We start from the raw sequence: 25701 nt of genomic DNA, 5'->3' as shown, positions 1-25701 counted from the left end.
CAGATTTTAAAATGTTGGCATTTTCTTACTTTATCCATCTAGTACCTTCTACCTGACTCTGAAAACACTTCTAGGTGGTTGACAGCTGGGCTCTTGTGCATTCCCTCCAGACAGCCACACACAAAAGGAGCTTTGGTATGACTGATGGGCCATCCACAGCCTGAGGATTAAGGGAGGAGCTGACATTTACAACTGAATGGGCTGGGTCCTGATCCCACAAAAAGGGCTGCCTAACCGCTGTAGTGAGTCTGGAACGTGGGCAGGGATTCGGTGCACTTTCAAGGCCTCTCTTTGAAGTCCCCCCACTTCAAAGGCACCACTGGGTATCACAGCTGGATGTCTGACCCTACCAACTCAGGACACTTCTAAACCTGTGGATAATCTGCCAGGAAAAAGGACTGCTGTGCATCTGAAATGACTGCCACCCTGCTGGGCTTTGCTGGACTCCTGCTCTCATGTGCTGACCTGCTGCCTGTTGCCCTCCTTGCCTAGTAGTGAGAAGGACTGGACCTGAATCTCTCCAACCCAGAACCAGAGTGACTCCAAGGGCTTGCTGTCTTGCAGGCGTGCCTCCTGTCCTTCTGAAATCTCAGGGACACAAAAGACTTCCAACTCACCTGCTACAGTTCCTGGACCTGCCTTTAACCAGCTCCTGACACCAGTCCTGGGCAGTTGAAAGTGGTTTTGTGGCTCTTGAAATCAAGCTTTTGGCTCTTCACGACCACAAACACGTCCACCTTGCACCAGAACCAAGCCGCTCACACGAAGCATAAGGGCGAACCACTGAAAGTTTGTCTCTTTGCACAGCAAATATCACTGCTCGCAACTAGTCTATCCATCTTTGATGCCCGGCCGACTTCTCACGCCCGATGACCACAACCAGTGACGCTCTCCTTGCTCTTGGTGAACTTGCCCCTCTTTTCCTCCCCAAGAACTGGACTCAGCTTAATTCTGAGAAGGTAAAACTTCCGCAGGACTTATCTGGGACTATACCTAACCCACGCTCAATTGCTGACAATCTGAACTTTTGGATTTAACTCAATCTAGCATGACCAGATATCCTTGGTTGGTGCTTTTTGCTTCTAAGCACTATACTTCATTTTAATCTTTAAAAATCTATATTTCTACTTCTACTTATTGTATTTTTGTCATTTTGGTCGTTTGTTACTCATACAATTAATTAACTATTTTTCTAACCATGTGTGCTGTTTTTTGTGTGGTGTTTTCACTTTTTTACTGTTTAACATTTTGCACAAATACACCACAAATTGCCTCTTAAGTTAAGCCTGACTACTCTGCGCTAAGCGTCCAGAGGGTGAGTACAAGCTAATTTCGGGGGGTGTATCTGACTTACCCTGACTAGGTTGTGGTTCCTGCCGGGACAGGGTGCATACCTCTGCCAACCAGAAACCCAGTTTCTAACACTCCCTCTATGGAGGAATGGTCAAAGGGCATGGTCTATTGTTTCATTGTAGAGAAATATGTATATAAATTGAGAGGGTGGCCCAAAAAACACAAGAAGATATTTGGTCCATAGCTGTAACACTCAGGGAGGTAGTAGGTAGACTACGCTGCATTAGGTCAGTAAACAATACAATGTGTACGCTTGATCAGGGAAGCTTGATAAGCAGTATGCATGAACAGATAAATGTAAGTTGTGTATTGTCTTTATATAAGCAAATGCCAATAAACAGAGTTATAAAAAAACAGTAAGAGGAAAATACCTCTGAGGATTATTCTTGTGCAGGAAGGTCTCCATTCTTGCACAAAACAATCCTGCTTGTCATGCAGGCACTCTTGCACCATGAAGGAAACCAAGCGCTGCTTCTTACAATAGGAAGAATTGAATGTGGGAAAAGGAGACTCCCGATTGACTCTGAGAACAACTTGGAAGGATGGTGTATTGATAAGATCAAACTTGATCTGTTCTATGTGTCCCGCTTGAGTGGCTCTAGTAAAATATCTCTAGACGAAAGAGTATTACCATCAATCTCCAGAATCCTTTCAGGTACTTCTTCATTCACATGTGAGATTTGCATCTCATTCTGGAAGGCTTAGTCCATAAAACACTTAGAGGCTTGGAATCTGCAAATGCAAAGACTGTGTAAAGGCCTCAAAGAGTGTAAGGGCCTCAAAGAGTAGTGATTAACACTTTAATATGAAAGTAAGCTTTATCATTAACTTCTGTGATTCTTGTACTTCTTATTATTCTTATTATTAACTGCTGTAATTCCCTGACTCTTTCTTCATCTGTGCCCTATGAATGAGACTGTTGTTTCCTTACAGCTGAGGACATGCACATACATAAGGTTGCAACAGGACAAATATATCATCTTTTCTTCTTCTCTAATGAGAGGTTTTTCAACACCCGTGTTCTGCATAAGGTCGTCTTGTGGAATTGTACTGTGAGTGCCTGATTCACAAAGACAAACTTAGACCTGAAGTCTAGGTTTAGACTTGAATTCTAACTGTAGACCTGAAGTCTAAGTTAGACCTGAAGTCTAACTTTAGACCTAAAGTCTACATTAGATCTGAAGTCTAAGTTAGACATCAAGTCTAACTTTAAACGTGCAGTCTATCTTTAGACCTACTTCTGTTAGAGTTCAAGTCTAAAATTAGACTTCAAGTCTACACTTGGGCCCGATTCACAAAGGTAAACTTAGACCTGAAGTTTAGATTTAGACCTAAAATCTAACTTTAGACCTGAAGTCTAAGTTAGACCTGACGTCTAATTTTAGTCCTGAAGTCTATCTTTGAACCTACTTCAGTTAGAGTTCAAGTCTAAAGTTAGACTTCAGGTCTAAACTTAGTGCCTGATTGATTCACAAATGTAAACTTAGACCTGATGACTGAGTTTAGACCTGAAGTCTAATTTAGACCTGCAGTCCAAGTTTAAACTTCAGGTCTAAAATTGGACTTCAGGTCTAACGTTAGACTTCAGGTCTAAAGTCAGACTTCAGTGCAAAGTTTATCTTTGTGAATCGGGCCCTAAGAGTTGCTAGGGGTATCCAGGAATGGTTATAATAATATTCTTTATTCACAATGGCAGGTTTTCAGCTGGCCATCAATCGGCAGTGTTAGCTCTGTCAACGCTTTTGTTGCAATAGGCCGGTTCATCACTAAAGACAATGCATCTATCTGGTTAATATACCACATCCATCAAAGCGGACTCCGACGCCAGTGAAGTAATTGATGTATGTTACAAGTTCTTTATGTCCTTATTTTAAGGTCAGGAACCCTGTATACGTGGCCTGCTTTGTCTAGTATTTACCAAAGATTGAGGTAGAGGAGCTGATTCCAATTAGCAAGCCTAGGACTCTGGTGCAAAATAACGGGGGTAGTCCACCTACTGGCATTTTTGGTCAAGTAGGAAAGTACAAAGGTGTCACAGGGATTCTGCTATGCTGTGGGACAACAGAATGTCAGAATACAGGGGTTGTGCCATTTCTACTAAATCACTACTGTCATACCACAATACCTAATAAATCACAGTGCCGTACTTGCACGCCTATCCTCCCAAATGGGCAAACAAATGTGGCAACACAAAAAGCTCGACACTCTTGTCCCCTCTCAGGGCACCGTGGTGAAACAGGTGAGTCCTTTCGTACATTCTCTCAGTCATACATATCCATATCAACAGTAAAAAGGACGCAATAAAAGTACACAAAATATTTATTGCAACTAATGTAGTCCATTATGAAACAAATTAGATGTGATTACAATACTGGCAATAACTGTAAAAATCAGAATAGCTGTTAGAAAACTGTATAACACAAATAGTACAACCATAATGCAAATCTAGTGGCCTAAACCTCTCCTGTTATGGTGTATGCAGGAAGGCTATTATTATTATAAGTGATCTCTGGGAGCAGCAAATCCCACACCTCTCTTTGCATAGCCAAGTGGTCCTCAAAAGGCAGCATAAATACTGTTTACACAGGCCGCATGCCCTGCAGGGCATCTGTTCCACAGACGGGGCACCTCTGTTAGAATCCTCCTCTTTAAAGATAAACACTACAGGACCTACTTTATAACATTAGCTTGATACAGTGAAAAGCTACTGTGCTATGTCTATAGGAACCTATCAATGATTGCTGGATGGATAAAAAACAGCACCTGGCACTTGTTGTGCTCAATGAGCAGTCGGGGAATGTAGAGACAGAATCCCAGGAAAGTAGCTGCACAGAAAGTGACATTACAATGTGTTTCAAAACAATGTCATGAAAGAAAAATGTGTAATGTACGAGAGTGCAGAGCAGAAACATTATACCAGAGTGCTAAGAAATGTGGCTTAACAACAATGAGTCCGTGATTGAGCCTCATGACCAAGGTTACGTATGCAGAAATTCCAGCAAACAGCTGTGGATGTGCTGGAAAATACAATAGTACTCAACAAAAAGGACTGAAACATAAGGATATCTTCTCCAAACCTCCCGGAAGACCTACATGTGATGCAGTAGCTGTAGCAGTATTCCCTAATTCATCTTTTTCTGCAATTTTGGTATTTTCTGATGTATTACCAATTATCAAAGGGGCAGGGGCAGTGCTTCTCTGAGGCTAGTGATAGGAGTTTGTAGGAAGTTATTTGATTTATGTGGGATAACAGAAAAACTCTATCTTAGTGGGCAGTGCCCAATTCCTCCTGAATTTTATTATTGGTTTGAGCCATAACTTAGAGGAGGGTTTCAGATGAGTTCATGAGCCTGGAATACTGATCAGATTACCCAAGACCCCATGATATCTCTAAATACCTGCACAGAGATATTGGACTGCTGATACACAAGTCAGAGGAACCAATAGAAGACATGGAAAAGGGCCTGAAAAAAACAGGACTGGTTATGCCCTCAAGGTAGATTCGCCTCAGGTGATGATGCCTGATGATGGTAAATGGGCTGAACTGATGTGAAGCAGGTAAACACAACACCTATGCCACACATTGACAGGTATCTGTTCCATTGTTCCAGTTTGAAAGGGCTCTAAAAACTGACTCTCCAAAAACTATGCTGGAAGTCATAGAGTGAACCGGAACTACCTACTGGTGGTTTTCAAAGCTTATACTTCAGGGGGTTCAGTTGCTGCCTTGGAAGTTTTGGGGTAATCTGTCAAGCGGGGCAGAGAGAAAAGAGCAGGGGTTCAAAACTCTTTTTCCACCATTTATTTTTCCATAGGGTCTTTAGACAAATCACGCCTAAACCGCTAAATGGAATGACTCCAAATTTGACAGGAAACTAGATCTTATTGCACAGATTGTGCTTTTTGTGAGTTAGGGCCAGACGTAGGTAGTTTTGAATTTCCGAGTCGCAAATTCATATGCAAAATGGTGTCTCAGACACCTTCTGCGAATCGCAAGGGGGTCGCAAAGACCCACCTCATTAATATTAATGAGGTGGGTCACAATTTGCGACCCCCTTGCGATTCTCTGCACTCACAGGGATGGTGGCCTGCTGGAGACAGCAGACCTCCATGTCTATGACTGCTTTTTTAATAAAGCTGTTTTTTTTTTGTTTTTTTTGGTATTGCAGCCCGTTTTCCTTAAAGGAAAACGAGTTACAATACAAAAAAAAAAAAATGAAACCATTTGGTTTCATTTTTTCAGAGTAGGCAGTGGTCCATTGGGCGACATTCACAAAGGGACCCCTTCCCTTTTGCGAATGAGTTAGCACCCACTTGACATGGGTGCTAACTGCGAATTGCTTTGAGACCGCGTTCGTGGTCACAAAGTAATTCTGCATCTGTGCTGATATCTGATTTGCTGCCAACACTTCAACAGGAAAGTGTTGGCTGCCAACTTGGGACTTGGCTTCAGCTGAGTCCCACAAAAAAAGTTTACAAAAAAGAAAATGGAACAGGGTAAGGTTACCCTGACCCCTAGCTTTGGTCTAGGGGTCCCTCACAGACCCTTTTTAAAAAAAAAAGTCTCAGAAAAACCCACAGATATTTCTGAGATTTTTTTAAAAAAGGCAGTCATTTTTTTTATTTTGTCCCCAGGTGGGCCAGGTCCCGGGACATTGGAGGCTTAAAAAAAAGGAGAGGGGCATGCAGGACCCCTCTCCTTGGGCTATTAGCTCTGGGGCCCACAAAATCACTGGAGCATTGATATTAAGATATGCGGGGCTGCGTGTCCCCCGCGCCCCAGGGACCACCACCTCCTTTGGGCAAAATGTGTATTTGTTATGGGGAAGCCTGTACAACCTCCTTCACAGCCCCGGGGACCACCACCTCCCTGTGACTAAATATGAAATTTATGCGGGTAGCCAGCAAAGCCCCAGTCCTGCAGCCCCAGGGACCGCCACCTCCCCATGGCTAAAATAACATGATGAAGGGAGTCTGTTATGGACCCCCATCCCTGGGGACCACCACCCTCTGGGGCTGAATTAAAGGTTAGAGAGGGGCCACAATGCAACGACTGTGTAAAGGCCTCAAAGAGTGTAAGGGCCTCAAAGAGTAGTGATTAACACTTTAATATGAAAGTAAGCTTTATCATTAACTTCTGTGATTCTTGTACTTCTTATTATTCTTATTATTAACTGCTGTAATTCCCTGACTCTTTCTTCATCTGTGCCCTATGAATGAGACTGTTGTTTCCTTACAGCTGAGGACATGCACATACATAAGGTTGCAACAGGACAAATATATCATCTTTTCTTCTTCTCTAATGAGAGGTTTTTCAACACCCGTGTTCTGCATATGGTCGTCTTGTGGAATTGTACTGTGAGTGCCTGATTCACAAAGACAAACTTAGACCTGAAGTCTAGGTTTAGACTTGAATTCTAACTGTAGACCTGAAGTCTAAGTTAGACCTGAAGTCTAACTTTAGACTTGAAGTCTACATTAGATCTGAAGTCTAAGTTAGACATCAAGTCTAACTTTAAACGTGCAGTCTATCTTTAGACCTACTTCTGTTAGAGTTCAAGTCTAAAATTAGACTTCAAGTCTACACTTGGGCCCGATTCACAAAGGTAAACTTAGACCTGAAGTTTAGATTTAGACCTAAAATCTAACTTTAGACCTGAAGTCTAAGTTCGACCTGACGTCTAATTTTAGTCCTGAAGTCTATCTTTGAACCTACTTCAGTTAGAGTTCAAGTCTAAAGTTAGACTTCAGGTCTAAACTTAGTGCCTGATTGATTCACAAATGTAAACTTAGACCTGATGACTGAGTTTAGATCTGAAGTCTAATTTAGACCTGCAGTCCAAGTTTAAACTTCAGGTCTAAAATTGGACTTCAGGTCTAACGTTAGACTTCAGGTCTAAAGTCAGACTTCAGTGCAAAGTTTATCTTTGTGAATCGGGCCCTAAGAGTTGCTAGGGGTATCCAGGAATGGTTTAAATAATATTCTTTATTCACAATGGCAGGTTTTCAGCTGGCCATCAATCGGCAGTGTTAGCTCTGTCAACGCTTTTGTTGCAATAGGCCGGTTCATCACTAAAGACAATGCATCTATCTGGTTAATATACCACATCCATCAAAGCGGACTCCGACGCCAGTGAAGTAATTGATGTATGTTACAAGTTCTTTATGTCCTTATTTTAAGGTCAGGAACCCTGTATACGTGGCCTGCTTTGTCTAGTATTTACCAAAGACTGAGGTAGAGGAGCTGATTCCAATTAGCAAGCCTAGGACTCTGGTGCAAAATAACGGGGGTAGTCCACCTACTGGCATTTTTGGTCAAGTAGGAAAGTACAAAGGTGTCACAGGGATTCTGCTATGCTGTGGGACAACAGAATTTCAGAATACAGGGGTTGTGCCATTTCTACTAAATCACTACTGTCATACCACAATACCTAATAAATCACAGTGCCGTACTTGCACGCCTATCCTCCCAAAAGGGCAAACAAATGTGGCAACACAAAAAGCTCGACACTCTTGTCCCCTCTCAGGGCACCGTGGTGAAACAGGTGAGTCCTTTCGTACATTCTCTCAGTCATACATATCCATATCAACAGTAAAAAGGACGCAATAAAAGTACACAAAATATTTATTGCAACTAATGTAGTCCATTATGAAACAAATTAGATGTGATTACAATACTGGCAATAACTGTAAAAATCAGAATAGCTGTTAGAAAACTGTATAACACAAATAGTACAACCATAATGCAAATCTAGTGGCCTAAACCTCTCCTTTTATGGTGTATGCAGGAAGGCTATTATTATTATAAGTGATCTCTGGGAGCAGCAAATCCCACAACTCTCTTTGCATAGCCAAGTGGTCCTCAAAAGGCATCATAAATACTGTTTACACAGGCCGCATGCCCTGCAGGGCATCTGTTCCACAGACGGGGCACCTCTGTTAGAATCCTCCTCTTTAAAGATAAACACTACAGGACCTACTTTATAACATTAGCTTGATACAGTGAAAAGCTACTGTGCTATGTCTATAGGAACCTATCAATGATTGCTGGATGGATAAAAAACAGCACCTGGCACTTGTTGTGCTCAATGAGCAGTCGGGGAATGTAGAGACAGAATCCCAGGAAAGTAGCTGCACAGAAAGTGACATTACAATGTGTTTCAAAACAATGTCATGAAAGAAAAATGTGTAATGTACGAGAGTGCAGAGCAGAAACATTATACCAGAGTGCTAAGAAATGTGGCTTAACAACAATGAGTCCGTGATTGAGCCTCATGACCAAGGTTACGTATGCAGAAATTCCAGCAAACAGCTGTGGATGTGCTGGAAAATACAATAGTACTCAACAAAAAGGACTGAAACATAAGGATATCTTCTCCAAACCTCCCGGAAGACCTACATGTGATGCAGTAGCTGTAGCAGTATTCCCTAATTCATCTTTTTCTGCAATTTTGGTATTTTCTGATGTATTACCAATTATCAAAGGGGCAGGGGCAGTGCTTCTCTGAGGCTAGTGATAGGAGTTTGTAGGAAGTTATTTGATTTATGTGGGATAACAGAAAAACTCTATCTTAGTGGGCAGTGCCCAATTCCTCCTGAATTTTATTATTGGTTTGAGCCATAACTTAGAGGAGGGTTTCAGATGAGTTCATGAGCCTGGAATACTGATCAGATTACCCAAGACCCCATGATATCTCTAAATACCTGCACAGAGATATTGGACTGCTGATACACAAGTCAGAGGAACCAATAGAAGACATGGAAAAGGGCCTGAAAAAAACAGGACTGGTTATGCCCTCAAGGTAGATTCGCCTCAGGTGATGATGCCTGATGATGGTAAATGGGCTGAACTGATGTGAAGCAGGTAAACACAACACCTATGCCACACATTGACAGGTATCTGTTCCATTGTTCCAGTGTGAAAGGGCTCTAAAAACTGACTCTCCAAAAACTATGCTGGAAGTCATAGAGTGAACCGGAACTACCTACTGGCGGTTTTCAAAGCTTATACTTCAGGGGGTTCAGTTGCTGCCTTGGAAGTTTTGGGGTAATCTTTCAAGCGGGGCAGAGAAAAAAGAGCAGGGGTTCAAAACTCTTTTTCCACCATTTATTTTTCCATAGGGTCTTTAGACAAATCACGCCTAAACCGCTAAATGGAATGACTCCAAATTTGACAGGAAACTAGATCTTATTGCACAGATTGTGCTTTTTGTGAGTTAGGGCCAGACGTAGGTAGTTTTGAATTTCCGAGTCGCAAATTCATATGCAAAATGGTGTCTCAGACACCTTCTGCGAATCGCAAGGGGGTCGCAAAGACCCACCTCATTAATATTAATGAGGTGGGTCACAATTTGCGACCCCCTTGCGATTCTCTGCACTCACAGGGATGGTGGCCTGCTGGAGACAGCAGACCTCCATGTCTATGACTGCTTTTTTAATAAAGCTGTTTTTTTTTTGTTTTTTTTGGTATTGCAGCCCGTTTTCCTTAAAGGAAAATGAGTTACAATACAAAAAAAAAAAAATGAAACCATTTGGTTTCATTTTTTCAGAGTAGGCAGTGGTCCATTGGGCGACATTCACAAAGGGACCCCTTCCCTTTTGCGAATGAGTTAGCACCCACTTGACATGGGTGCTAACTGCGAATTGCTTTGAGACCGCATTCGTGGTCACAAAGTAATTCTGCATCTGTGCTGATATCTGATTTGCTGCCAACAGTTCAACAGGAAAGTGTTGGCTGCCAACTTGGGACTTGGCTTCAGCTGAGTCCCACAAAAAAAGTTTACAAAAAAGAAAATGGAACAGGGTAAGGTTACCCTGACCCCTAGCTTTGGTCTAGGGGTCCCTCACAGACCCTTTTTTTAAAAAAAAGTCTCAGAAAAACCCACAGATATTTCTGAGATTTTTTTAAAAAAGGCAGTCATTTTTTTTATTTTGTCCCCAGGTGGGCCAGGTCCCGGGACATTGGAGGCTTAAAAAAAAGGAGAGGGGCATGCAGGACCCCTCTCCTTGGGCTATTAGCTCTGGGGCCCACAAAATCACTGGAGCATTGATATTAAGATATGCGGGGCTGCGTGTCCCCCGCGCCCCAGGGACCACCACCTCCTTTGGGCAAAATGTGTATTTGTTGTGGGGAAGCCTGTACAACCTCCTTCACAGCCCCGGGGACCACCACCTCCCTGTGACTAAATATGAAATTTATGCGGGTAGCCAGCAAAGCCCCAGTCCTGCAGCCCCAGGGACCGCCACCTCCCCATGGCTAAAATAACATGATGAAGGGAGTCTGTTATGGACCCCCATCCCTGGGGACCACCACCCTCTGGGGCTGAATTAAAGGTTAGAGAGGGGCCACAGGGACCCCCATGTGAAGCCAATAATGTCCCTGGTGCCCACCCCCAGGACATAGCTGTTTGCTCTGACTTGGCGGGAGCTTTGACAGCTCCCGCCAAGTCAGAGGAAATACTTTGCTTCCAATGGGCGAGGGGTGTCAAAGTGTACTTGCCTACTAGAAGCAGAAGTTTCATCTCTTTCCCTGCCTGCAGAAATGCGGGCAGGGAAAGAGATGAAACAATTGCTCTTGCACACATGGAGCTGCATATTTAGCAGCTCCCTGTGTGCAAGAGCAATGCCGGATTACGCAGGAGGTGGGGAGCCGGCTGGGATGGTGGAGGCATTCAGGCTCCCTCCACAGTTCCATTGCACACTGGGTGCCCTGGGGGCACCAAGGAGAGATGGCCAGGCCCCAGAGATTGGAGTACCCAGGGCCAAACCCAGCCTGGAGAGGGGGACCCATGGTCCTCCCTCTTCTATTTAGTGAAGGTTGGGCACTGGGGGATGAGGTCCCCAGGGCTGAGATCAGCCCAGGGAGGGGAGCCGTGAGTTAAAGTTACTTTCAATAACTCTAACTGAAACTGCAGAATTTCTATGATTTTGTGCGAGTAAATTCAGAACCTAAATATAGTGTCCCTGTAACCTTTGTTTTTTTAAGTGAATATACATCTATATAAATTTTTATATATATATATATATATATATATATATATATATATATATATATATATATTCAGTGAAAAAATATATATATATATTTTCACTGGAAAAAGCAAAGGTTAAAGGGATGTTGTAGTTAGGAAATAGAATTAAAAAAGGCATAGAAATTTACTGACAAAAACCAATGGTTTCAGGGGCATCATAGTCAAGTTCTGAATTCACTTGTACAAAACCTCAGAAATTCAGCAGTTATGGTTAGAGTTATTTCAAGTAGCTATAACTCGTGCCCTAAGGTAACTATAACTCGCACCCCCGCCATGCACAGTTACTTCTTCAGTAATTTGACTGCTAACATTTTATCTATATTTATATTGACATAAAAGTTATCATGAGTGCTGTAATATTTGGGGTAATAACTCTTTGACAGCTCTCACTTGCAGCAAGACTGTCAAAGTTCCTGCCAAGTCACAGCAAACAGCTGTGTCCCATGAGTGAACGCCCCAGGACATAGCAAGAGCTGACCCTGGGGAAGTGGTGGTCCCCAGGGCCATCTATGGCTCCTCAAGTGGGGCTGTGTGGCTGCCTTCAATGTTAAGTAGCCCCAGGGAGGTGGTGGTCCATGGAGCTGGGTCTATGTTGTTTGCTTGTTTTTTTGCTTCATTTGTACCTGGCAGTCAGTGCTGAACTGTTCCCATTAGAACAGGACACAAGCTGATTTGCTTGTGCCTGTTTCCTTTCTTGGAATGGAGGGCACAAAAAACAACAGTGTGGAACGTGGATTGAGTAAATGCCAGTGGCTGAAATACAATCAAGCATTCCATCTGTGAGGATTTGGGTGTAGTATATGGTATGAATGGGAAGCTCTACCATTCAGTCCACTCACAGATATTGTGTTGGGTCAAGTCAGGTATGATTACTTAACATTAAGCTCAACCCTGGGTAGCTGTGGCTGTGAGCAGTAAGGCAGTAAGGTTTAGCAAAAGAAAATGTGTAAAGCATTTAACAACACCAAACAATAGAATAAGAAAGTCACACGACACAAAAGAAACAAGACACCAATTTATAAACAATAGAGCTGATTTTTATAAATATTTAGAGACCTTAATCATCAAAATCCACCAGAGGGTTCTGGAGATACAGATTTTAGAAATAATAAATAACTTTTTTTATCAACCACAAAGACGCATTGGCCAACAAAAAGTTTGGAAACTTTTGGTAAGTTTTAAAAGTTAGAGACAAATTTAAGAAAAGTGGTGCTGCATCAAATACAGCTCCACTTTTCTTGCACCCCTTAGCACCCCCTACTGCCACTATGTGTGTGCTGTATTTAATATACGGCGCCCCATGGCGCAGGGTAAGGGCAATAGCATTCACATTTTTGATGTACTGTGCAGGATTAGTGCCATAATTGTGATGTTAATCCTGCAGAGTACATAGGAGCCCATTGAAAAAAATGGTATGCCCCCTTTTAACATCTGCTCTGTGCAGGTTTTAAAAATAGCCGCTAAAAATGGCGCAGAGGAATCTCTTATATTCCACTGCACCATTTTTGTGGCCCCCCTAACGGGGGAACACCCCCTTTGCATACATTATGCCTTGCGCAGGCTTAATGGAACAAGGGGTTATACAGGTCCACAGGTAAGTGGGGCTACTCTGTCCATGGACCTCAAGGCCCCACGAAGACCTCTTTACAGAGTTCCAAGGGCTGTTAATGGAGGTCTTGTGCTTGTGCAACACAGCAGTCACAGTGCAAATCTTTAGTGGAGGCTGGTGTCCCTCTTGGGTGATGAATCCAGTCACAACCAACACCCATGGGTCCAGCAGACACAGGGCCACCTTTAGGCTATCTCCAATTGTCCTTTGGGGTGCCCGGCATCTGGTAGTGGCAAAACTTCAGCAGTGGCTACCAAAGGGGCGGCTTGGGTTCTTTCAGCTTTGATGTCCTCAGTGCCATTCTTGAGCCTTAGAGTCTCTGCTTCTTTTCTTTCTTTCTTTTCTCTGAGCCAGACATGCAAAACAGGGTCCAAACTCCGTTATCCCAAAGTGCAGTTGCCCTGGCATCGCAGCCTCTCTTTGTGCTCTTGCCATGGGTGCAAAGTGGTCTTCTTTTCGTCCTTCTTCCAAGCACAGCAAGTACGGAGGGTTGACTTGCAGGGGTGTCATATTTATCCCAGAAAAGTGTCCTGAGGGAACCATGCAGTCAGTGGCCAAAGGGCAACTGAGTCCTCTTCTACCTAGTGACGAAGTTCCTCTTATGTGTGGCATCTAGCTATCCCAGAATGGCACATTCTTCACCCCTTCAAGGTTTCATGACCCTTCCTTAGTCGTGAGGAGCAAGGTAGTCCACCCTAGAGGTGTGGCTAACTGAGGGCAACACGCTTACAGTAAAACTGAGTTTGGGGGTGAGATTCCCCTCTCTGGCTCTGTCTCCAAGCTGTCTATAGGAACAAAAGACATCCTGCTCAGGGGTGGTGGGCCATGAGGCCCATCAAAGGTGTCTTCCCCTTTGAAGCACAGCTCATGGATAATACCCTGAGTGGCCATCCAGGCTGAGGAGATGATGCCTCACTGCTACAGCACTGCCTTTGTTCCTAAGCCTGGGAGTCATTGACATGTCTGCCCAGGTGGTTAGAAAGCTGTCTGTGTGTTTATGCCTTTATGGGGCTACTGGACCAGCAGAGCACACAGTGGCAACTTTCTTAAAGTTGGGCACCTTTAATAGTGACAATAATTCTGACCTGGGCATCTGGTCGCATTTATTTAATACCTTCCATGAACCAGTTTGGTAGTCCCAGTCCAAAAATAGCCTGGTTGGGATGCCACGGGTTTACCCTCCATTAGCCAACAGGGCTACCAACTCTACCCACAGAAACACAATAATTTGGAAGTGTTGCTGCTACGACATGTCGTAAAATATATGCCCCACTTAATGAAATAACCCTCCATGCTGTAGGACTCCATAAGTCTTCCCTAGGAGAGACTTACATATAATGTTGAGGGATAGGGTGGCTGAGCCATTGGTTTAAATGGCAAAGTTGAACTGGCAGTAAAAACACTGTCCTTCCAGTCTGCAGTGGCAGGCTAGGAGCCATCTTATACCTTGTAACATGAAAGTTGGCACAAACAGTCCTGCAGCCCTGAGCGGACACTCTGGGGGTCATTATGAACATGGCGGCAGTCTGGACTGCCATATATTGTTCACACAGGAGACCGCAACAGGCAGAACTCCGCCACCGCCAGGCTACCGCTGCCAGGCAGCCTGACTATGGCGGAGTTCCTTATCTGACAGGGCAGTGCTGCAAGCAACGCTGCCTGCCAGATAAAGAAACTGTGTTCCCCCAGCCTCTCCCTGGCGTTTTCCCCCACCAAGGAAAGGCTGGCAGAAGGGGTGCTCCCGGGCCCCCCTGGGGGCCCCTGCCCTGCCCATTCACTTGCATGGGCAGTGCAGGAGCCCCCGTGCACAGCCCTGTCGTGCATGTCACTGTGCGATGGGTGCTGCTGCACCCGCCGCACTGTGACATTGACGACGGCTCCATGTGGAGCCGTCGGCAATGTCCACGCCCAGCATTCCGCTGCCGGCTGGCCCAGCAGAATATTCTTTATTGGGCCTGTGGGGTCTTCAATGGGCTGGTGGTCTGTGTTTAGACCGCCAGCATGAACACGGCAGGAAATCCTGCCGTGTTCATAATGACCCCCTCTGTTTTACATGCCCTGGGCACCATAGACTAGGGACATATTAGTAAGCCAGGCCTTGCCAATTGGGTGTATACAATTTGACATGCAATTTGTATGGGGTTGAAACACTGGCCCTGAGGTCTGGTTAGCAAACCTCAGTGCACTCTCAGGCAAAAACCCAGCAGCCAAAAATGTTGGGGTGAACACGCAAAAAGAGGTATTTCCTTACACCATCCATCCTTTTTCTGTATCTTCTGTTTTTGTTCTCCTCACTGCGACACCCTAAGGGTGATGGTTATGTCCAGACTTAGGTCATGTGATCCATGTGCCACAGAAGTCAAGTTATGCCTCACTGATGATCCCTAACAAGGCCAGAGACTGTCTGGGGTTGCTTGTGTTCCCATTCAGAGGTGAACTGTTATGGCAGTTCGGGCTGGAGTGTTCCCATTCTGAACCGGACCTAGTATGATGTGCATACACATTATTCCTGTCTGAGGTGGTATGGTGCACAAAAACTGGGTCTTATTTAGATTTCGGAGGACATGTTACTCCGTCGCAACAGTGACTGATATTGCATCAGCTGAAATCTAAATCCCATTATTTGCCATAGGATTTATATTTCGGTGGACAGGATATCCGTCACCATTGTGATGGAGTAACCTATCTGCCGAAATCTGCATCAAGCCCTAAGTCTGCAAGTAGAAATCTTCAGTGTGACTTTGTCCAGTGGCTTCTTGATGATAATACCTCCTCCCCATACTATACCTGCCCCCCTTTTATACATGAACTTTACCTTCTCAGATACTTTTCTTTTAAAATTCTTCTATATCCAAAGGTAAGTGGAGACTGGGCCCATCTACTTCATGTATCCAAACAGCACTCCAACATGTTTGGCCATAACTTTCGACTTTGCGACTAGATGTCCACGACGGTACCTAGATCTTTAGGCACTCTTTTACAATTTAAACTTTAAAAATTCATAGCTGCAGTTCTACTAATCATATGTGTGTCATTTTGGTGTCAAACAATCTATTAAAAGTTACTCTATTTTTCTAAATTAATGTGGGATTCTTCTTGTGTTGTTTTTGATTTAGTACTGTTTGAGTGTTATTTAAATGTTTAACACATTGCCTCTAAAGCAATCATTACTGAATCTGTGCCAAGCTGCCAGAGGATTAAGCACAAGTTAGTTTATTGACTTTTTGTGGTTCAACCTGACAAGGATTGTGGCTGTTGCTTGAGTAGGGTTTGACCCTCTCAACCAACAACCCAATTTCTCACAAGGAGATGTCTTTACTCTCTCTCCATCTTTCACTTGCGGGCCCTTGGTCTCCCAAAATGGAACCCAGGACCCTTCATGTATTGTACCATTCGCAGGCACACATACACCCAGAGCATTTATACAGCATACATGTACTGCACCGTACTGCATCTTTTATGTATTGTGCCAATCAATGGCATACATACATCCAGCGTCTGCATTTAACATTTATGCACTGAAATGCATGTCCTGCACCACCCATAGCCACACATTCACCTAGCACATTAATTTATTCTGTATGGACTGCACAGACATCCATCAGGTACTGTGCCATTGATAGGCACATGTATATCCAGCACATGCACACACCATGCATGTACTGCTCAGTACTGCACTATCCCTGTATTAAAAACTTTCCAGGCACACATACACCTGGAGAGAGCACATATACCACTTCTGTGCTGCGCAGCACTTGACAGCAGTCTAATGTATGTCAAGGGTAAGTTAAGCACACAACAGTGGAACTTTTAAAAGTGAGTGGGCTAATTGGTCTCACTCTAGTGACACAGGTTAAAAAATACCTGTTCACTCCTATTGATCACTACATGGTATGCTGCCTCCACTGCGTTCATGCTGCTTAAGTCCTGGTGCATTACCTTCCAGCACTATGAGGGTACCATTACTGGTCCAGCAAAACTGCAATCTGTGAGACATGTCTATGTCATGGTGTGCACGCATGACCCATGTTTGCCTTTGACAACACAAATCAACATTAGGGATCCAGATATCAGTACAACTGGTCACTCAGGGCCGGGGGTGCATGTCTGTTACCATATAGAGGACTTTTCCATCCCAACATATTGTAGGAAAGTACCATCTTCTTTGGCATGTTACCCCCATTTTTCACATGTATGTCAGTATGTTTTTACATTGCCTCACTGGGATCCTGCTGGTCAGGACCCAAGTGCTCATAGTTTAGGGCCTAATGTGTATGCCTAACTGTGTCACTGAGGCTCTGCTAACAAGAACCTCAGTGCTTATGCTCTCACTGCTTTTAAATTTGTCACTGTAGGCCAGTGACTTAATTTAACAATTTCAGTTGGCATACTGGACCCCCCTTATTAGTCCGTAGTATATGGTACCTGGGTACCCAGGGCATTGGGGTTCCAGGAGACCCATATGGGCTGCAGCATTTCTTTTGCCACCCATAGGGAGCTCAGACAAACCCTTACACAGGACTGCCACTGCAGTCTGCGTGAAATAGTGCACACACTATTTCACAGCCATTTACACTGCACTTAAGTAACTTATAAGTCACCTATATGTCTAGCCTTCACTTGCTGAAGGTTAGGTGCAAAGTTACTAAGTGGGAGGGCACCCTTGCGCTAGCAAAGGTGCCCCCACATAGTTCAGGGCCATTTCTCCAAACTTTGCGAGTGCGGGGATCAATGTTCCCTCTAATTTTTTTCCACTGTGTGCGGCAGTGTGCGGTCTCTGTGCGCTGCAGCCAAGAAATTGACCATTCACGTGCGCGCAGCGCATAACTAGCCAAGATCTTTGGCATTAGCCTCTCCATACCACTAAAGCAAAAAAGGGATATCATTGCTCCATGCAATAGGGCATCAAGGCAGTTTTGTGACCTGGTTGCACACCCCAAGGACATGACCTGTTAAGTGCCACCTACACCCCAGTTAGAGAAAACAGAGGAACAATGCCCCCGGCCTTTAAACGCTGTTTTCATTGACTTCGATCCAGATTAAAATATGAGCATTTTCTGCAATAGGAGAGCACGACTATCGCTCTAAAAGGCTTATTTGATCTGAGAAAGTGATAATGCATATAAACAACTATGAAGTATGACAATGATGGAAAAGTTGATAACAGCACATTTCCTACTGTTCTGAAGCATTTCCTAGCTCATTAACCATTAATTTTCAACATAAATATCACTTGCTCGCTTGTATGCTAAAGTACGCCAAATGATGTTTAAAACACTCCCTGCGGCATTTAAACGCTGTTTTCATTCACTTCAATCCAGATTCAAATATGAGCATTATCTGCCTTAGGGGAGCACGACTATCGCTCTAAAAGACTTATTTGATCTGAGAAAGTGATAATGCATATAAACAACTATGAAGTATGACAATGATGGAAAAGTTGATAACAGCACATTCCCTACTGTTCTGCAGCATTTCCTAGCTCATTAACCATTAATTTTCAACATAAATATCACTTGCTCGCTTGTATGCTAAAGTACGCCAAATGATGTTTAAAACACTCCCCGCGGCATTTAAACGCTGTTTTCATTCACTTCAATCCAGATTCAAATATGAGCATTATCTGCCTTAGGGGAGCACGACTATCGCTCTAAAAGGCTTATTTGATCTGAGAAAGTGATAATGCATATAAACAACTATGAAGTATGACAATGATGGAAAAGTTAATAACAGCACATTTCCTACTGTTCTGAAGCATTTCCTAGTTCATTAACCATTAATTTTCAACACAAATATCACTTGCTCGCTTGTATGCTAAAGTACGCCAAATGATGTTTAAAACACTCCCCGTGGCCTTTAAACGCTGTTTTCATTGACTTCCATCCAGATTCAAATATGAGCATTTTCTGCAATAGGAGAGCAAGACTATCGCTCTAAAAGGCTTATTTGATCTGAGAAAGTTATAGTGCATATAAACAATTATGAAGTATGACAATGATGGAAAAGTTGATAACAGCACATTTCCTACTGTTCTGAAGCATTTCCTAGCTCATTAACCATTAATTTTCAACATAAATATCACTTGCTCGCTTGTATGCTAAAGTACGCCAAATGATGTTTAAAACACTCCCTGCGGCATTTAAACGCTGTTTTCATTCACTTCAATCCAGATTCAAATATGAGCATTATCTGCCTTAGGGGAGCACGACTATCGCTCTAAAAGACTTATTTGATCTGAGAAAGTGATAATGCATATAAACAACTATGAAGTATGACAATGATGGAAAAGTTGATAACAGCACATTCCCTACTGTTCTGCAGCATTTCCTAGCTCATTAACCATTAATTTTCAACATAAATATCACTTGCTCGCTTGTATGCTAAAGTACGCCAAATGATGTTTAAAACACTCCCCGCGGCATTTAAACGCTGTTTTCATTCACTTCAATCCAGATTCAAATATGAGCATTATCTGCCTTAGGGGAGCACGACTATCGCTCTAAAAGGCTTATTTGATCTGAGAAAGTGATAATGCATATAAACAACTATGAAGTATGACAATGATGGAAAAGTTAATAACAGCACATTTCCTACTGTTCTGAAGCATTTCCTAGTTCATTAACCATTAATTTTCAACACAAATATCACTTGCTCGCTTGTATGCTAAAGTACGCCAAATGATGTTTAAAACACTCCCCGTGGCCTTTAAACGCTGTTTTCATTGACTTCCATCCAGATTCAAATATGAGCATTTTCTGCAATAGGAGAGCAAGACTATCGCTCTAAAAGGCTTATTTGATCTGAGAAAGTTATAGTGCATATAAACAATTATGAAGTATGACAATGATGGAAAAGTTGATAACAGCACATTTCCTACTGTTCTGCAGCATTTCCTAGCTCATTAACCATTAATTTTCAACATAAATATCACTTGCTCGCTTGTATGCTAAAGTACGCCAAATGATGTTTAAAACACTCCCCGCGGCATTTAAATGCTGTTTTCATTCACTTCAATCCAGATTCAAATATGAGCATTATCTGCCTTAGGGGAGCACGACTATCGCTCTAAAAGGCTTATTTGATCTGAGAAAGTGATAATGCATATAAACAACTATGAAGTATGACAATGATGGAAAAGTTAATAACAGCACATTTCCTACTGTTCTAAAGCATTTCCTAGCTCATTAACCATTAATTTTCAACACAAATATCACTTGCTCGCTTGTATGCTAAAGTACGCCAAATGATGTTTAAAACACTCCCCGTGGCCTTTAAACGCTGTTTTCATTGACTTCCATCCAGATTCAAATATGAGCATTTTCTGCAATAGGAGAGCACGACTATCGCTCTAAAAGGCTTATTTGATCTGAGAAAGTTATAGTGCATATAAACAACTATGAAGTATGACAATGATGGAAAAGTTAATAACAGCACATTTCCTACTGTTCTGAAGCATTTCCTAGTTCATTAACCATTAATTTTCAACACAAATATCACTTGCTCGCTTGTATGCTAAAGTACGCCAAATGATGTTTAAAACACTCCCCGTGGCCTTTAAACGCTGTTTTCATTGACTTCCATCCAGATTCAAATATGAGCATTTTCTGCAATAGGAGAGCAAGACTATCGCTCTAAAAGGCTTATTTGATCTGAGAAAGTTATAGTGCATATAAACAATTATGAAGTATGACAATGATGGAAAAGTTGATAACAGCACATTTCCTACTGTTCTGCAGCATTTCCTAGCTCATTAACCATTAATTTTCAACATAAATATCACTTGCTCGCTTGTATGCTAAAGTACGCCAAATGATGTTTAAAACACTCCCCGCGGCATTTAAATGCTGTTTTCATTCACTTCAATCCAGATTCAAATATGAGCATTATCTGCCTTAGGGGAGCACGACTATCGCTCTAAAAGGCTTATTTGATCTGAGAAAGTGATAATGCATATAAACAACTATGAAGTATGACAATGATGGAAAAGTTAATAACAGCACATTTCCTACTGTTCTAAAGCATTTCCTAGCTCATTAACCATTAATTTTCAACACAAATATCACTTGCTCGCTTGTATGCTAAAGTACGCCAAATGATGTTTAAAACACTCCCCGTGGCCTTTAAACGCTGTTTTCATTGACTTCCATCCAGATTCAAATATGAGCATTTTCTGCAATAGGAGAGCACGACTATCGCTCTAAAAGGCTTATTTGATCTGAGAAAGTTATAGTGCATATAAACAACTATGAAGTATGACAATGATGGAAAAGTTGATAACAGCACATTTCCTACTGTTCTGCAGCATTTCCTAGCTCATTAACCATTAATTTTCAACATAAATATCACTTGCTCGCTTGTATGCTAAAGTACGCCAAATGATGTTTAAAACACTCCCCGCGGCATTTAAACGCTGTTTTCATTCACTTCAATCCAGATTCAAATATGAGTATTATCTGCCTTAGGGGAGCACGACTATCGCTCTAAAAGGCTTATTTGATCTGAGAAAGTGATAATGTATATAAACAACTATGAAGTATGACAATGATGGAAAAGTTAATACCAGCACATTTCCTACTGTTCTGAAGCATTTCCTAGCTCATTAACCATTAATTTTCAACATAAATATCACTTGCTCGCTTGTATGCTAAAGTACGCCAAATGATGTTTAAAACACTCCCCGCGGCATTTAAACGCTGTTTTCATTCACTTCAATCCAGATTCAAATATGAGCATTATCTGCCTTAGGGGAGCACGTATATTGCTCTAAAAGGCTTATTTATTAACGTGCGCGCTTGCCGAACGGGCCTGCGTGATGGGGAAGGAAAGTCGCGTGCGCGCCTTACAGGGAACATTGGCGGGGATGCCATTACACGCGTGAACTACATATAGGTCAATACCTATATGTAGATTCACAATGGTAACTCCGAATATGGCCATGTAACATGTCTAAGATCATGGAATTGTCCCCCCATTCCAAATCTGGTATTGGGGAGCCAATTCCATGCATCCTGGGGGCTCCACCATGGACTCCCAGTACTGCCAAACCAGCTCTCTGAGGCTTGCACTGCAGCTACAGCTGCTGCCACCTCACAGACATGGTACTGCCCGCCTAGAGTCTGGGCAGCCCAGTCCCAGGTAGGCAGAACAAAGCATTTCCTCTGAGAGCAGGGTGTTACACCCTCTCCCTTTGGAAATAGGTGTTACAGGCTGGGGAATGGTAGCCTCCCCTAGCCTCTGGAAATGCTTTAAAGGGCACAGATGGTGCCCTCCTTGCATAAACCAGTCTACACCGGTTCAGGGACCCTTTCTCCCCTGCTCTGGCGGGAAACTAGACAAAGGAAAGGGGGAGTGACCACTCCCCTGTCCATCACCACCCCAGGGGTGGTGCCCAGAGCTCCTCCAGTGTGTCCCAGACCTCTGCCATCTTGAATCCAGAGGTGTGAGGGCACAATAGAGGTCTCTGAGTGGCCAGTGCCAGCAGGTGACGTCAGAGACCCCTCCTGATAGGTGCTTACCTGACTAGGTGGCCAATCCTCCTCTGAGGGCTATTTAGGGTCTCTCCTGTGGGCTTTTCCTCAGATAACGACGTGCAAGAATTCACCAGAGTTCCTCTGCATCTCCCTCTTCGACTTCTGCCAAGGATAGACTGCTGACTGCTCCAGGACGCCTGCAAAACTGCAACAAAGTAGCAAGAAGACTACCAGCGACATTGTAGTGCTTAATTCTGCCGGCTTTCTCAACTGTTTCCTGGTGGTGCATGCTCTGGGGGCTGTCTGCCTTCGCCCTGCACTGGAAGCCACGAAGAAATCTCCCCTGGGTCGACGGAATCTTCCCCCTGCTCCAGCAGGCACCAAACTTCAGCGTCACCGGTACTCTGGGACCCCTCTCATCCTGACGAGCGTGGCCCCTGGAACACAGGTGGTAGACCCAAGTGACCCAGACTGTCCAGTTGTCCAACTGTCCAAATTTGGAGTAGGTAAGTCCTTGTCTCCCCTCTCCAGACAATAATTCTGTGTACTGCATGAACTGCAGCTGCTACGGATTCTGTGCACTTTTGCATGGAATAGTTTGTGCACAGCCTAGCCCAGGTCCCCAGCACTCTGTCCTGCATTGCTCAACTCGCTGAGTTGACCACCGGCTTCGTGGGGCCCTCTTTTGTAGTGTTGAGATGACTGCCATGCTCAGTTTTCTTGACCCCATGTTCAAGTACTTCTCTGGGTGCTGTCTTTCTTGTGTGTGGGCTCTCTGTGTTGCTGTGGGCCCCCCTCTGTCTCTTCTTCCAAGTGGCGACCTCCTGGTCCTCCCTGTGCCCAGGCAGCACCCTTTTTCTTCAACCGCAACCTTTGCAGCTAGCAAGGCTTTTTTGCGGTATTTCTCCAAAGAAGCAATTCTGCATCCACCAGCACTCCGTGGGACATCTTTGCATGAAGGAGAAGTTCCTGGCACCTTTCGTTGTTGCAGAATCTTCAGCTCCTTCATCCGGAGGCAGCCATTTTGCTCCTTCATCTGGGGTTTAGTGGGCTCCTGCCCCCCCCGGACACTTTCATGACTCTTGGACTTGGTTCCCTTCCTTTACAGGTCTTGAGGTCCAGGAATCCATCTTCAGTGCTTTGAAGTCTGTTGTGGTCTTTGCAGAATCTCCTATCACGGCTTTAGTGTGTTTCTGGGGAAGTAGTATCACTTTACTCCTACTTTTCAGGGTCTTGGGGTGGGGTATCTTGGACACCCTTAGTCTTTTCTTACACTCCCAGTGGCCCTCTACGAATACACTAGACCAGGGGTCCCTAAGTGATTCGCATTCCACTTTCTATGGTTTGTGTTGCCGCTAGGCCTCTCGCATCCTATTGTATTCTACAGTGTTTGCACTATTTTTTGAACTGTTTACTTACCTGATTTTGGTTTGTGTGTATATTTTGTGTATTTTACTTACCTTCTAAGGGAGTATATCCTCTGAGATATTTTTGGCAGATTGTCACTAAAATAAAGTACCTTTATTTTTAGTACCTCTGAGTATTTTGTTTCTTATGATATAGTACCTATATGATATAAGTGGTATAGTAGGAGCTTTGCATGTCTCCTAGTTCAGCCTAAGCTGCTCTGCTATAGCTACCTCTATCAGCCTAAGATGCTAGAACACTACTAATCTACTAATAAGGGATAACTTGACTTGGCACAAGGTGTAAGTACCATCAGGTACCCACTATACGCCAGGCCAGCCACCTAGAAACACCGCTCCAACTACTTTTCCATAGCCAACTATCAGTACAAGGAAAGGCTGACTGAAGTCACGTGTTTTCAGTACAGGTGCATGTACAGCACCTTCTTCAGATCCCCACATGCTTTCTAATACTCTGCAAGTCCATATCACTTTTCTGGGCTGCTTCCTTGAGATCAAAGCAGTCAAAGGGGCAAATATTCTGCCATAATTTGCCACAAAGTTCCTGTAATATCTGGTGGGTTCTTAATAGACCCTCATTCTAGTCGGGGTAGTAGGCACTGCTCACTCCATCACAGACTGAATCTTGACATCTAACAAGCAAATCTTGCTTCCCAAATCATGCCCAAGGTAGACTACAGGTGGTCCTTCCATAAATTGCTTACCCCAATGTCATCCAGGGAACCACACAGAACTCTTCCACTGTACTAAAACATGGTTCACAAGGCACCGAAAAGTGGCAGGAACAGCCTTCAACCCAAAGAGCATCATGCTAAACTGATTCAGTCCCTCTGCCATGGAGAATGCAATCTTCTTCTTGGCATTTTGTGCCAAAGCGAACTGCCAATATTCACTGGTCAGATACAAGGTGATCAAGTAATTTGCAGCACCTAACCGATCCACAGTTCATCGTCTCTTGGAATTGGACTACCTAGTTGAGGGCTTGGTAGTCCACACATAATTACAAGTCAAAATACCCTACTAGTCAATAGGCCCTTGCTTTGCTACTAGAACCACAGGACTAGAACAAGGACTACAAGATTTCCCAATGATCTCCCAGGTCCAACATCTTGGCAAGTTCTGCCTTATGCATACCTGAGCCCACTCAAACAATCTGTACATGCTGCTCTGTATAATCTTTCAGGAGGTAAGTCTTCAGTCTGTTCACACAGAACACCATCTTGGATTCCCTTGTGACACCTGTGTCCACCACATAGTTTAGTTCAGAAACCTTCTAAACTACCTTGAATGGATAACACCATTTGTTTTCCAAAGCCCTGGGCTTTAGCACCAATACATCCTGACATTCCTGATACTCAGACAGAGTAGCTTTGTGGTGGTACCATTTCTTCATCAGTGCTTGGCTGGCCTGAAGGTTTTTTCATCTTCCTGAGGACAAACACATAGTCGACCACATCCTTCTGTGGAAAATCAGTGGTTCCTTCCCACCCTTCTCTGACTAAGGTAAGTGGACCCTTCACCCGGTGTCAATACAAAAGCTCAAAGGGACAGAATTCCACACCCTTTGGCAGACTTTCTCGGTATTCAAACAAGATACACAACAGTAATAAAATCCACTTTCTCCTGAGTTTATCTGACAGAGTTCCCATAATTCTCTTCAGTGTCTTGTTAAACTGCTCCACCAAAGAACTGATTTGTGGGTGATTTGCTGTGGAGAAGTGGTATGTCACACCAGCTTGCTCCCACATCTCTCTCATGTTAAAGAGATGAAGTTTGTTAACCTGTGTTACCATCCTTGGAAATCTGAGCCT

The sequence above is a fragment of the Pleurodeles waltl genome, chromosome 2_2 (genome assembly GCF_031143425.1).
Source record: "Pleurodeles waltl isolate 20211129_DDA chromosome 2_2, aPleWal1.hap1.20221129, whole genome shotgun sequence".
NCBI classification, from domain to species: Eukaryota; Metazoa; Chordata; class Amphibia; order Caudata; family Salamandridae; genus Pleurodeles; species Pleurodeles waltl.
This window is presented reverse-complemented; position numbering follows the sequence as displayed.